Source organism: Silene latifolia, chromosome 6 (genome assembly GCF_048544455.1).
Source record: "Silene latifolia isolate original U9 population chromosome 6, ASM4854445v1, whole genome shotgun sequence".
In the NCBI taxonomy this organism is placed as follows: Eukaryota; Viridiplantae; Streptophyta; class Magnoliopsida; order Caryophyllales; family Caryophyllaceae; genus Silene; species Silene latifolia.
The window spans coordinates 65,997,256-66,012,785 of NC_133531.1; the positions used below are offsets into that span (position 1 = coordinate 65,997,256).

General features: G+C 39.8%; 1 non-coding gene across 1 annotated transcript; it reads left to right on the forward strand.

The window, feature by feature from the left end:
• The first annotated feature begins 766 nt into the window (after window positions 1-766).
• LOC141589137 (small nucleolar RNA R71) lies at window positions 767-873 on the forward strand. The gene has a single exon (XR_012520087.1). It is a non-coding gene; the product is annotated as a small nucleolar RNA R71 (small nucleolar RNA).
• The last annotated feature ends 14,657 nt before the right edge of the window (window positions 874-15,530 follow it).

The following is a 15,530-nucleotide window of genomic DNA, read 5'->3' on the forward strand; positions in this document are numbered from 1 at the left end:
TGTTTCCAACATCTTGGTGTGAGCTAGAATGTTATTGATGGTGGTGTCCTTTGCTTGGCTATCTTTTTGCATTTGAGTGAAAAATTCTTGTTGATTCTTTTGCATTTGGAGGACCGCTTTTTGGACATCAAAACCTTGGTCATTTTGGTGATTGTATGGATTTTGATTTTGGTAACCTTGGTTTTGATTGTAAAAGGGTCTTTGATTTTGGTTTCTCATGGGTGGTGGAATGTAAGTTGTTTGAGGGTTTTGAACATTTTGGCTTTTGTATGAGAGATTTGGATGGAACTTGGTGTTTTCATTGTAAAAATTTGAATAAGGGGTACCACTCTTGTAAGCTTGGAAAGCATTAACTTGTTCGGTTGTTCCCCTACACTCACTTGGGTCATGACCCAAAGTTCCACAATTCTCACATATCCCACTTGGGATTGATGAGGATGCCGTCATGGCATTGACATGATGCTTTGATGATTTTGAGTTTTCCTCAAGTCTAGCAATAGCTTGTTCAAACTTCAAGTTGATTGTGTCAATGTGAGCACTAAGTTGAGCACCCAATTGAGTAACGGAGTCCACTTCATACTTTCCTCCTCTAGTAGCCTTGCGAGGTCTACTATATTGTGAATTATGGACCGCCATTTCCTCAATCTTGTTCCATGTTTGATTGTCATCAACTTCGGTGAACATTCCATTTGATTCCATATTGAGAATGTTCCTTGAATCTTCATATAAACCATTCCAAAATTGTTGTACTAAAAACCATTCGCTAAGTCCATGGTGAGGACATGAGCGACAAACACCTTTGAACCGCTCCCAAGCTTCATACAAAGATTCTTCATCCCTTTGCTTAAAACCCGTAATTTGAGCTCTTAGCATGTTAGTCTTTTCCGGTGGGTAGAATTTTTTGTAGAAAGCTAGAGCTAACTTCTTCCAAGAATCTATTCCAAGGGTGGCCTTATCAAGGCCCTTCAACCATTGCTTTGCGGTGCCGATTAACGAAAAAGGAAATAAGACCCATCTTATTTGGTCTTGAGTCACGCCCGTTTGAGCGATAGCATCACAATAATCACAAAAGGTTTCCATATGAGAATGAGGGTCTTCACTTGACATCCCCCCAAATTGGCTCCTCTCAACTAGTTGGATGAAGGCGGACTTGGCAATAAAATTTCCGGTGAGATGTTGCGGTGTAGGAGTACCATTTGGTAGATTCTCCTCGGTGGGTATAGAGTGTGACGAGAATTTAGGCATTGTAGGTGGATTTTGTGGGATATTGTGTAATGGGTTCTCTTCTCCTTCTATTTCGAAAGGATTGACAAACTCACTAGTGGGTTGAACAACTTCACCAACACCTCTCAAATTCCTCCTAACAAGTCTCCTATTATTCGTCAAGGTTCTTTCGATTTCACGGTCAAAAGGTAACAAATCACCTTGTAACCTTCTAGACATGCAAAATATCAAACAACTCAAAAACAATTAGAACAAACCTTGAGGAGTTCTACTTCCCCAAGGTGAAAGAGACACAACTAATAACAATAAAAGAAATCTTAAATCAATTAAACACCGTCCCCGGCAACGGCGCCATTTTTGATCGAGGCCATTTGGTGTTCACAATTAAGTATATGTGGTCGTTGGTCAATGGTCGATACAAAACACAATTTATACTTCACAAACAACTCTACAATTAGTAAAGAGGTAAGTAAAGGTCGGATCCCAAGGGACGGGTATTGAAATGAGAATTCTATTGTAACTAGTGGTGTCTAGGGGTGTCACAAATTGGGTTGATGTAGAAGGTTACTAAACTAAAATAACAATGAAAATAAACTAGCAAGATGAATAAAATAAGGGGTGTAAACAATTGATTAAAGGCACTAGGGTGTCATGGGTTCATAGGGGAATCATGGGATATGATCATACAAACATGTTCTCAAATTATAAGCAAGCAATTATTGTTGTGATGGATTGAGTTGGGTTATATCTTACAATCCTAGGAAAGTTTGGGTCCCGGAGCCGAATCGATTAGATTGTACAACACCTACAAGTCGACTTAATCTTTCCTACTCAACACATGCATGGTCTAACAAGACTCGAGTTGGGTTATGTCTTACAAGTCTCATTGAAAAGATAGGAGATGATAGTAAATGCAAGGATTCATAGGCTTAGCATTTCATCAAATATAACATGTGCATGTATTAAGATCAAAACAAGCAAGCAAATAAGATATGAAAGCATATTGATTTAAGCATGAATCATTCCCCATGTTGGTTTCCCCTAATCACCCATTAAACCCTAGCTAAGAGACTACTCACTCATTATCATGTTGATCATGCTAGCAAGGTTGTCAATCATACCAACAATATGAAACATGATGAATAAATGAAAGTAATTAGCAATAATTAAAAAGGGATTAAGAGATTATACCTACTAATGATTCCAAAATAATAATGCAAAGAATAATAGAAGAACTTGATGATTGATGGAAGGTTGTCAATCTCCCAATAAACCCAATAATCTTCTAATTACCCAAAATAAAGGAAGAACAAGAGAGAGATTAAAGAACTAAAACTTGGATTAAAACTTGATTAATACTTGATTACAATATTGAAGAGAGATTTGATTGATATTAACTACTCTAAATATTGATAAGAAGAACATGCTCCTCTAATTAGACTAATGGGGTATTTATAGTGAAAATTAGGGAGGATGCATTAGGGTTAACTAAGGGCTAAACTAGTAATTACACTTTTTAAGTTGAGCAAGGAGGACCCGGTATTTTCTGAGAGAAGGGCTTCTCTTTTCGTAGCTTGAAGAATGAAATCCGTGCTGTGCAGGAATCCGTGCGGATTAGAGTCGGGACGGCCGGATTTGGGCTGCGCAATCCGAGCGGATTCAGGAGAGGGACGCTCGGATTGTTGAGGGGGAATCCGAGCGGATTCCAAGGAGGGACGCTCGGATTGTGCTGGCTGGACGGACGGATTGTCTGCAATCCGTTCGGATTGTTGGTCAGCTTCAATTCTTCTTCTTTTCTTCCCTTTTCTTCATAAATTCCTTGGGGATTTCCTTGGGGACGCAAGGATCCTTTCTCAACATTGTTCTTCTACTATAATATGTACAAAGGCCTTCTAGTCTTGTCTCTTCTTGATGCTTGGTCATTGAATACAATCAATTTAGCCTTGTTTTGCCATGAAAATGCAAGATTCTTACTCCTTTCCTACCAAGGGATCAAAATCTCAAAGAATATGCAAAACAAAGAACTAAAGATAAGAAATGACCCAAATAGGCACTAAAAAGCATGGAAACAATGGTAATTCGGGGGCTAAATATGCGCCAATTATGGTCACATCATGCTTACAACTCTTTTAGGTTTGAACGATGATCTCACATGTTTGCATCGAGCACAAGTATCACACATCTTCTCTTGATCAAACCTGATTTTAGGTAGTCCTTCAACCAAGTCCCATCTCTTGAGTTTATTCAAGATAGGTGAACTAATGTGACCAAAATATTTGTGCCACAAACAAGGATCATTAAGTGTAACTTTCATACACAGAAAAGAGTTAGTAGGCACAACATTTAAATCTACCATATACACATTTCTTTTTCTATGGTCTTCAAGAATAATACTACTTGTACCTTCAATTATAATGCGACAAACATTTGTATGAAAAATAACTTTGTTACCTTTGTCGCATAGTTGAGATATGCTAAGTAGATTATGCTTGAGACCATCCACTAGATAAATATCACTGATTGCGTGAGATTTAGAAATTCGAATTTTGCCCACGCCAATCACTTTACCCTTCTTATTATCCCTAAAAGTCATTTTTCCTCCATTGAAAGGTTTGAGTGAAAGAAACAAATTCTCATCTCCAGTCATGTGTCTTGAGCATCCACTGTCAAGATACCATTGATTGTTTTCTTTCACCATTACCTGCAAAAGGATTAGATACAGTTTTTAGGTACCCAAACTAGGTTGGGTCCTTTACTGTTATTACTCTATATACTAAATCCTTTCGTATCCAAACTTGTCTAATAATCGTATTTCTAAACTTTAGGTAGTTTTGTTTGGGAGGAGTTCTAGGTCTAGGGAATTCCCTGGGTCTCACATATCTGGTCTCCTTGTGTTTAGGTTTAATTTGTTTAGGTTGATAAGGAGTTTGTGAAGTGCTAAGCTTTTTGGTGTAATCAAAAGCCATGTCGTAGAACCAACGAAAGTTATTATTCCTCTCTTTGTTAGGTTCATCTATAGGGGATTCATCATCCTCGACTGTTGTGTCAACCGTTTTAACAAATTCGGTATTTTTTTCGTATATCATGTACACGTTTGATATAATTGTCTTGGATGTGACCCGTATGACCACAATAATTGCAAATCAGACATTCAGGAAGATCAGCTTATTTTCTTTTTCTGAAATCGGGATCAGAAGGTATTGATTTGCATTTAGAGTGATCTCTATGGCTGTAGCACTCATGTCCTAACCCCATCTTCATATTATTGTCAGATTGTTCGGTTAGGAAGTTTAGGACTTTTGTGCTACCTTCCCACTTATCATGAACTTTCCTCGCATGTAAAAGTAAGTCCTTTAGGGTCTTAATTTCCTCAAGACATTTCATATGATCTACGTCATTATCCTTCTTGAAATTATCATGAAAGTCTTGGAACCTTTTGTTAAGAATAAATACAACATCTGAGTGTTGTTTCTTAACATTGATCATGTCAGTTTTAGATTATTTTGATTGCTTTGTGAGAGAATCTATTTCTTTCTTTTGGTCTAAAAGCACTGCTTCATTAGATGTGACTTTAGTCTTTAAAAGTTATTTGGCTTTTCTAAGTTCTAAAGTTATAGCTTTGCTAGCTATAACTTTGGCTTGAAGGTGCTTAATATTAAGCTTTAGGTATGAGGTTATAACTTCATTAGCTATAACTTTGGACTTTAGTTCCTTCTTCTCAGCATTAGCAGTATCTAATGTTGTGGCTTTATCTGTCGTAACTTTAGATTTCAACTTCTTAGCTTTTGCCTTTAGAATATGATTCTCCTCAGCAATATCAAGAATCTGTTCTTTTAGATCCTTTAGTTCCATATCTTGTTCATGACATTTGTCAAGGGATTGCTCAAAGAATTCAATTAGGGCATTTTTAGATAGTTTCTTGACACGCTTTTTGAGTTCAAGATAACTAACCTCATCATCGTCATCTTCGTCTGTTTCTCCTAGAAAGCAGTAATTTGGGTGAGAATTCGTGCTATCATCGTCGCTGTCAGAGATTAGGTGAAGACTGACGCTGCTGAGACAAAGATTTGCTACTTCGTTATCTTCAGATCCTTCATCATCTTCTGAGTCAAGATCTCCCCAACACGAAGCCATCATTAATTGCTTGAACTCCTTCTTTGTCTTCTCACGTTTTGTCTTGTCTTTAATTTTCTCCCATGTGGGACAATCATTGATCATATGATCAGATTCTCCACACTTGAAGCAACCTCTGTTTGCAAATGATGATTTAGACTCTGTTTCTTTCTTATTAAAAGACTTGTTGTTATTAGCAGATGATTTTGCTTGCTTGTTTCGAAAGATTCTATTTTTAAAACGACGAGCAAACAATACGGTCTCATCCTCTATGTCGGAGCTGACATTCTCACTTTTTAAGGCCATGTTTTTACCTCTACTCGGTTCTCCTTCATAAGCATTTAGAGTGAGTTCATGGGCCATGAAAGCACCAATGAGTTCTTGATAGGATAGGTTTGCAAGATCTCTCGATTCCTCCTAGGTTTTTCAATTTATTTATGATGCTCGAAAAATGTGCGGACATACTATCCAAGGACTCATTTCGCTCCATACTGATCTATGCAGCGCTTCCTAAGAATGGAAGTACTTTCATAAGCAAGTTCAAGGTCGTCCCATATTTCCTTGGCCATTGAGCAAGAAGAGAAGCGATCAAATTCTGTAGTAGTCATGTCATTCTGCAATAGGCTTATTGCTTTAGAATTCTTTTCGGCCTTCTTGTAGTCAGCCTCGACATAATCCTCTTCCTTTTTTCTCATAGGTAGTGCCTTCAGTGGATGCTACCAATATTTTATGCGGTCCGTTTTGGATAAACCTCCAGCACTCCCAATCATGACCCTTCACATAGTGAGTCATCATGTTCTTCCAAAAACCATAATTCTTCCCATCAAAGATGGGACACTTAAGGTATTTGGAATCCATTTATCACGTGATAGACAGCGGAATATAAAACGATAAGATAATTAAAGATAGACAGATCACCTCTTTGCGGTTAGGCAATCAAGAGAACGAGGCTCTGATACCAATTGAAGAGTCTATCAATAGCCGAAATACTCAAGAGAGGGGTGAATTGAGGATTTAAGAACCTAGCCAACTTTTTCGATTGTAAGTAATTAATTATTTAAAGTTTATTAATTAAACTTTAACTAATCAACTAATCAATGAATTAAAGCAAAGTGTAAACAAAAACGAAACAAACGAAAGAGAAGGGAGACACACACGATTTTGAAGTGGATCAGTGTAATACCCGTCCTTTTAGGGACCCTTTGACCAGCGTTGACTGACCTTGGGAGCGGGAAAAGTCTTAGAAGTAAGTGCTGAAGTCATCTTGGGTTGCGTGTTAAGAGTGGTACTCGATAGAGTAGAGGCTACTCGATCGAGTAGCTAGGTTACTCGATCGAGTAGGGGGATACTCGATCGAGTATGTTGGGTACTCGATCGAGTACCCAGTTTTCAGCGAGGGTTTTATATCGCGTTTTGTTAAATCCGCAAATCACTTCCGCCACTTTCCTTCTATCATTCAGTCGCCTCTTTCCCTCCCCTTCACCTCAAAACCTCCATGGAAGCCTTTTTGAAGATCGATGAACCTTAGGAGGGCGTCACTTGTGTCGGGTAGCGGTCTCTTGCTGAGCTTTCTCCCCAATAGGTATGTCATAATCATCATCGGTGTCCTTGTTTTTTAGTTAGGGTTTGCCTGTTAGTAATAGACGATGGTACTGCGGTTGTAGGCGTTGCTTGGTATTTGGACATGTTGTCGTCGGCATGGATTGGTTGCGATGGCTTAAAGGTAGGTTCGCCTACTCAGTTTCTGTAGATGGTCTAGCGTGTCAGTTGGTTGTTGTGTTGTGTTTGTTTGTTTGATATAGTAATGGTATTGTGATTATGATTGTGATCGTGGTTCGCGAGGCGTGGCCTCGGCTGAGTGGGGTCACTTGCGGGAGTGGCTTCACGCCCTAGTTTCGCCTTCTGTGGAACCCGCCACAGAAGGGATGTGCACATTAATGGACAGGGTTATCGCTCAGTAGGATGAGCGGGGATTTGGTGGGTACGGCTGCGGTCCCCCACTGGCAGGACTGGTCCAGTGGACAGTCAGTGATAGAGGATGTTGGTTTGTTGTGATTGTATGTAAGACTGTTAGCATCGTATTGTGTTGATAGTTGCAGTCGTTATTGCTGCGTCTTATCTCAGTACTGACCTTGTGTGGTTTGTTTGTTATGTGTCTGCCGTGATCCCTTATGGTGAGCAGTCAGTCTTAGCAGGTATTGGTGTTGATGATAACTGGAGTCCGGGCAGGGATGAGTCCTCACGAGATATGGCAGTCTTAGTGAATAGTCTTTGAGTTGTACCTTTATATTGTATTTTGGTTTAAATCGCTTGTAATAAATCTTAATAGTTCTTTTATCGACACTTGAATATTGCTATCCTCGGGCAACCGAGATGGTAACGCCCTTATATCCTAAGGAAGGCCTAGTTAAGGTTCCTCTGAATATGGGGGTGTTACAAAGTGGTATCAGAGAGACGATTTTGGAACCTGTAACAAATGAACATAATGAACGTAGAGAGTCTAATAAAATGAACCTGGTGTATGTGTAATGGGAGCCCCAGCTGATGCTAGGTTTTGGGTGAGTAGGCGCCCTCATTTCAAAATCTTGGCCCCATGACGCTTAAGCCAGTCACATGGTATGGGAATGTGGAGTCCGTGTGTCTATGTGAGATATGTATGTTAACTGTGCCGGAGCTGCCTCCGGTTAAGTCTTTGTTAGAAGTTAGTAGGGGTGTGACGGTAGTATTTGGGCCGTGTAAAGTAATTGTTGATGATATTATTGAAGTTCTTTGAATGGTTAGTAAGCTTATATGATAGTTATGGGATATGTGACGAAGGTGATTGCTAAAAGTTAATGATGACGGAAGTTGTAAGCGAATTTGTGAATCCTGCCGAGATTACGATGATGATAGTTATAGAAATATTGAGTGAAAGTCCGAATATTAGCATATGGTAAAGTGTATGTGCTTTGTTAATTAGTTGAAACTTTTCCGCTGCGTGACAATTAATTTGAGTAAAACAAATTGCTTATAATTGCGTCAAAGAATATGGATAGATTGAGTTGTTATGGAGAGTATATAATTATGTGTTATAGGAAAGTATAAGTTAAGGTTAGTTACATGTTTCATTTTATGGTGAAAGCGAGGGTGACGGCAACACGTTAGGACAAGTTTTAAGTATGATAGAATGACGTGACTAAGCCCAAGAGTGACTCGGTAGCAGGTAAACCGAGTTGGGATAGTTGTGTAGCGTAAGGTGGCATACACCTTGTTAATAAAGTGATACGTGGTGCGTGAGTAATGATTTTAATATGTGATCGAAGTGATAATTAGTCTTTGAATTCGAACTTAGTTTGGAATCGACACGCTTGTGTTATTTTGCGGTACCTTTGATTTACGTCGTACTTGACTAAGTACTTAACTATACTTGACCGAGTGCGGGTGTTTACTAGACCGAGTAGACCTCACTCGATCCAGTAGGAAGCTATGAGGTCGGGATGTGGGAAAATTTCTGCAGATACTCGATGATTCAGCTCCTACTCGATCGAGTAGGGTGGTACTCGATCGAGTACCCCAGGCACTCGATCGAGTAGGTTACTGTACAGCAAATCCTACGGGTTTTCATAAAACCCCTATTCTTCCTATTTCTTTCCCATTCTCCTCATCTTTCCTCTATATTTCGAAATAGCTAAACCTAATTCCTCTCAAAATCTCTCTTTCTCTTGGGTTAGTGGTGATTCTTGGGGTTGATTTTCTTGTTTAATTCCGTTCTTTTGCTTTTTTAATCAATCAAGGTATGCTTTCCTTCCTAATTTATGCGATTTATTGCTTTGAATGTGTAAGAATGGTGAAATAATCTGAAATTTTCGGTTCACATGGGTAGGTTATTGTTTTTGATGGTTGAAATATGATTCACATGCCTTCTTTTCATGCTTGTTGGTGACTAATTGCTGTAAATTAGATTAGAAATTGCAAAATTTGAAATCGAAATTTCTAGGGTTTCCAAAATTGAAATTGATTTTTGGTTGTTTTACAATGGTTAGATGGTAGAATTGAGCCTTAAGTATTGTTTATATCATGTTGGAGGATAGATTTTGATGATTTTACCCTTAGAAAGTTGCCTTAAAACTCCGTCTTAAAAGTGCCTCAAATGGAAATTCGTGATTTATAATTGAAAATTGATGTTGTAATTGACATTATAAGTATGAGTTGAACTTCAATATGAAAATAGAAACAATACTTGATGAAAATATGCCAAAATTATCACAGCTGTAAAGACCGTCTGAAAATTTTAATTGAGTTGTTGTTCATAATATTGAAGGGTGATAATGATATGTTCTAAGTTATTCTTGTCCAAGAACTAGTAAGAATGCCTCACATGTGATTAGAAGTGTGTTTGGAACAACCTTTAGAAGCATGCTAGGATATTCGAATTTGTTGAGCATATGTAATCACCATGATAATTTCTTTCACAACTACGGCTTATGAGTAGTAATAATATGAGCTTGTATGTCAAAATTTAGAAACGGTTGACGAATGTATGTACATAGGGTGATAATCAAGGTTAATAGCATGAATTATGTGCTTCACATGTCAAATTCGTTGGTAAAATTGTGTACTTAGCTGAGCATGTTAAGATTGGATTACATGAAGTAGATGTTTGCATGTTTATACAAGTTGCTTGAACTTATGCCTAAAGCAGATGCCGAGACTGAACCTTGGAATCCGCCAAAGTAAGCGGGGGAGGGGTAACCCACCTGAGACGGGGGAGGGGAGTGGACCTGTGGTGCCCGCAGTCCCCGAATACCCTTCAGTTGTTTTTGTTGATTTCAAGCAGAGGGAGCGTTTTGTAGCTTTACAAAAACGCAAGATGAGACCTACGAAGTGTATAGACACTACTGTGTTAGAGGAGTTGGAGATAGAGACGGATGTCCGTCACATCTTCGAGACCTTTGGTTTTACGGGTTTGTATAGGCTGAGGAAGCATACTTACCCTTTTCTTACCTTAGAGTTCATGAGCTCTTTTAGCTATGACCCAGCGGGCCAGACTGTTGAGTTTAGATTGATGAATACCAGTTTTCTGTTGACTATGGATCTGTTTGCCTCTCACCTTGGGTTGGCCAAGCCTCCCAAGGACTCCATCACCGATATTCCGGTGAGTGCGGCGTCGCGCCTAATGCCTTGCTTGACTGGGAAGCAAGCTCCCACCTCGAGCAACATGCTGATTAATGACGTTCAACATATTACCTTGAGGGTCTTTCTCCGTTCTCTTTCGAACCTCCTCTATGTCAGAAAGGATATCGATAAATTGAATAATCATGAGGTCTTACTTCGATGTCTTACCTCGGCCGGAGCGGGCCAGGAAAGTGGTCTTCAATGCTCCTTCTATAGTTTGTGCTGCCCTTGCCTTGATGGCTTCTTCCTCTTCTCGGTACCTGAGTTGTGGCGCTATTGCCACTCGGTTAGCTGAAAAGCTAACCTCTTTTGAGGCTTCTTCGGAATACGTGCCTCTAGCTACCCCAGTGCCCACCATGGATCGTGACTACTATCTCGACCTGAAATGGTTGAGGACCTTGGCTGACGGTAGCCTAGCGTGGAGGGTGTGGGGCATGAGTTGGATGAAGATTCCAGCTCCTGAGCACCTCCCACCCACGGAGCCCTTGGAGCCGACAGTAGTGACGGTGGACTCCGATGAGGAGGAGGAGGATGACGACATACCCCCCATGACTACGAGACCTATCTCATCGACGGCACCATCCTCGAGGAGATGCCGGAGCCGACGAAGGACGAGAATGCGGGAGTTCAGGTGGTGGAGAGACCCAGAGTGGGGAGGGGACCCCGTCGAGTGAGGGAGAGGGCCTCGAGAGACCAGGCCGCCCGTAGCGCCTGGCAGCCAGCAAAGATCCTTTTCCGTGCTACCCTTACCTCGACACCCCGGAGACGCGGTCCAGCTACTTGGCAGATAGAGTGTCATCTACCTTGACACTCCGGAACATGCACGAGATGGCGTACGCACAGGGGATAGGGACCGAGGGACCGCATCCAGTTTGGTGGAGTGGAGTTGGGGACTACTCAGGGGTTTTCCATTCCTACGGGGTGGATCAGTCGACGTGGGGGGCACCTCAGTCCTTCCCCTACGGTGGCTTGACTCCATGGTACGTGGGCCCAGGATCAGAAGTAGGAGTGGATGCGGGGATCAGGTCATCGGGAGCAGGTACTTCGGGTGGTGGTGATGATGAGGTGATGTTTGAGCAAAGCAGCAGCAGGAGGAGGAGTGATACTCCTTGTACTTATCTTTGTTAGTGGTAGTTGGTTTTAGGCGTTGGTATCGTTGTTAGACATTAGTAGTTGTTTTATTGACACTTTGTTAGACTTGTATTGTTGGCCGTAAGGCCGGATTTGATACTTTGACTTGTTGCAGGATGTTAGAAGTCGGGGGAGTCGTCCCGACTCGATCTTTATGTGACAAAGATATGCATGTACGTGATCTATGGCAGGTTTTATAAAACACCTTGACCTGTAGGTACTCGACAGAGTACCTCGTACTCTATCGAGTAGCTGCAGGAAGGAAGGAGGGAAAAGTTTCTGACCGGTAGGCCACTCGATCGAGTAGCCAAGACACTCGATCGAGTAGCATGGCACTCGATTGAGTATCGCTAGTTACTCGATCGAGTAGCACTGTTACAGGAGGTTTTCGAAAAATTTAAAATGTTCAATTGTTTTATAATTGCAAGTTTAATGTTTAATGTGGCTATTAGTGCGTAGTTACACCTTTGAACCATTAATTTTATATGTTGGAAGTCAAGTTTCGGTTTTATATACATCTTGATAACGATTAGTGAAGTGGTGACAGTTTCTTGTTGTTTTAACATTACAATATGTCATCTTATCATTTCTTCATTGAAGTTACATTTCGTCATACGCTGAGCGTGCAATGTTAACGTGCTTTATCGTTGGTGACTAGTTGTCCCGGAGAGTTATGTATGATTTATAATTTAACGAGTTTAGGCTTAGCGAGTAATGTCTACAATAAATAATAGGCTTTAACCCATGTCTTGAATTAGATAATAAGTACTATGCGTTGAAATTGGGTAGTGAACTTCGGGGACGAAGTTCCTTTTTAGAGGGGAAGAGTAATGTCGCGAAATAAAAAGGTTGTTTTTGAATAATGTTTTGCTTGTTCACAATGTTGTTGGTATTTTGTTTTGCTTTAATAACCAAAAAAAAAAAAAAAAAAAAAAATCCGGAAGTATAACAAATTACTTTAGTTCCTTAAAGTGAGTGTGGTTGTATGTTTCAAAAGACGGTTATGGAAAAATAGTTATAGTGCGATGAATCATATTTGAATCACGTTGCCAAGTAACATGGTGGCATTAGTTGTACCACATGAAAGTTAATATGAGACATGTTCTAGATTGATAGTTTGATAGTTGTTACTGTATGTTGGGTGATCGTGAGTGGCGATTCGCATTGCGAGTCAGACGTTTCATATATATATATATAGAATAACGGTTGACTGTGATAACGCTTGCATGATAGTGGTAAGAATCGATAGGTATAAATGTGGACGGTGATGATGATGACATGGGGGGGATGGGATTTCCAAAAGGTAATGGTTTGACCGGGAAGCTTGATGAGATCGTGTTGGTTCCGTGTCGGGAGCGGGAGGGGTGAGTTGAACTTCGGGGACGAAGTTCTTTTTAAGGGGGAAAGACTGTAATACCCGTCCTTTTAGGGACCCTTTGACCAGCGTTGACTGACCTTGGGAGCGGGAAAAGTCTTAGAAGTAAGTGCTGAAGTCATCTTGGGTTGCGTGTTAAGAGTGGTACTCGATAGAGTAGAGGCTACTCGATTGAGTAGCTAGGTTACTCGATCGAGTAGGGGGATACTCGATCGAGTATGTTGGGTACTCGATCGAGTACCCAGTTTTCAGCGAGGGTTTTATATCGCGTTTTGTTAAATCCGCAAATCACTTCCGCCACTTTCCTTCTATCATTCAGTCGCCTCTTTCCCTCCCCTTCACCTCAAAACCTCCATGGAAGCCTTTTTGAAGATCCATGAACCTTAGGAGGGCGTCACTTGTGTCGGGTAGCGGTCTCTTGCTGAGCTTTCTCCCCAATAGGTATGTCATAATCATCATCGGTGTCCTTGTTTTTTAGTTAGGGTTTGCCTGTTAGTAATAGACGATGGGTACTGGTTGTAGGCGTTGCTTGGTATTTGGACATGTTGTGCGTCGGCATGGATTGGTTGCGATGGCTTAAAGGTAGGTTCGCCTACTCAGTTTCTGTAGATGGTCTAGCGTGTCAGTTGGTTGTTGTGTTGTGTTTGTTTGTTTGATATAGTAATGGTATTGTGATTATGGTTGTGATCGTGGTTCGCGAGGCGTGGCCTCGGCTGAGTGGGGTCACTTGCGGGAGTGGCTTCACGCCCTAGTTTATATACCGTGGAACCCGCCACGAAGGATGTGCACATTAATGGACAGGGTTATCGCTCAGTAGGATGAGCGGGGATTTGGTGGGTACGGCTGCGGTCCCCCACTGGCAGGACTGGTCCAGTGGACAGTCAGTGATAGAGGATGTTGGTTTGTTGTGATTGTATGTAAGACTGTTAGCATCGTATTGTGTTGATAGTTGCAGTCGTTATTGCTGCGTCTTATCTCAGTACTGACCTTGTGTGGTTTGTTTGTTATGTGTCTGCCGTGATCCCTTATGGTGAGCAGTCAGTCTTAGCAGGTATTGGTGTTGATGATAACTGGAGTCCGGGCAGGGATGAGTCCTCACGAGATATGGCAGTCTTAGTGAATAGTCTTTGAGTTGTACCTTTATATTGTATTTTGGTTTAAATCGCTTGTAATAAATCTTAATAGTTCTTTTATCGACACTTGAATATTGCTATCCTCGGGCAACCGAGATGGTAACGCCCTTATATCCTAAGGAAGGCCTAGTTAAGGTTCCTCTGAATATGGGGGTGTTACAATCAGTTTCACAAATCGAAACCTACGTCCACTATTCTCGATTAATAAATTTAGTACATTTCTACGGATTACAAATTTACTAACCCAACTCGTACAACTAACCCTAGTTGTAACTCATGTAAGTATCGTTAAATACTCGAGTGACTAACTTACACTAATAATAAAGCACTAATGATTCTAATAAAAGTTTACGTTAATGAACAAGTAAGAAATCAATTAAGAATTATTATCTTATAACGATAATGAAAGAACGAATGCACAAGTATAAAACACACGACCTTTTTCGAAAATAAACAAAACGGTTTTCTTGCCCTAAAACAAGGTTTTGCTTTTTAAAATAAAATCACAACTTATGCTCAAAGGTCTTACTTTCAATGTTGCAAAGTGTAGAGTATTTATAGAACAAGAGGAAGCAATATACATGGTTTCAACGAAACCCTAGTTGGCCGAAAAATAAGATATGTGAACAAATCATATCTTATTATTTCTATCCTTAAAATCTTAGGAGAGAATAGAGAATAACAAAAAGATAATTTTATCAATTATTCTCTTAATATCTTTTCCTTAAATTTTAAGATATGATAAGATTTTCCATAACAAAAAAATCCTTATCATATATAACCATATCATGTCAAATATAAAAGATATGTTAAGATAATTTTAGAGAATAAAATCTTAACAATGATCAACTTATATTGCTAAGTTCACGCGAAAGCAACACGGCTCATGGGCCTCGATTTTTGTGAAAATCCTAGCTTGATATTAGGTTAGATTTAGGGTTTAAGAGTATGTAATATTAGAAACCCTAATTAGTAATATGACTCAACTCATAAGTTGATTGAACATAATTACTAATTATAAGTTTAAAATAAAACCACACCTAATATGAATATAAGCTTCCTTATAAAACAAATACTTTTGCAAAAAACATTTAAATGAGACAAAAATATTTTTTAAAAACAATTTTAAAAAAACATTTTAGTCGTGCATTATATAAACTTGACATCTCAATGTTATAGTAGAAGAGCTATAACATTAAGCTCTTATATAAGCAATGTTATAGCTGTGAGGCTATAACTTTACCAATCTAAGAAGTGCACTCTTACGTTACCATTACGAGATAACCACCTACACTATTCTAATTTTTTTAGGAGATCTTCAAATGTAGGCTTCTTCATTACTCAAGCTTGATTAATCTTGAAGTGAGCTTCATCTTCTCATGAATGCTTGAATAATACTT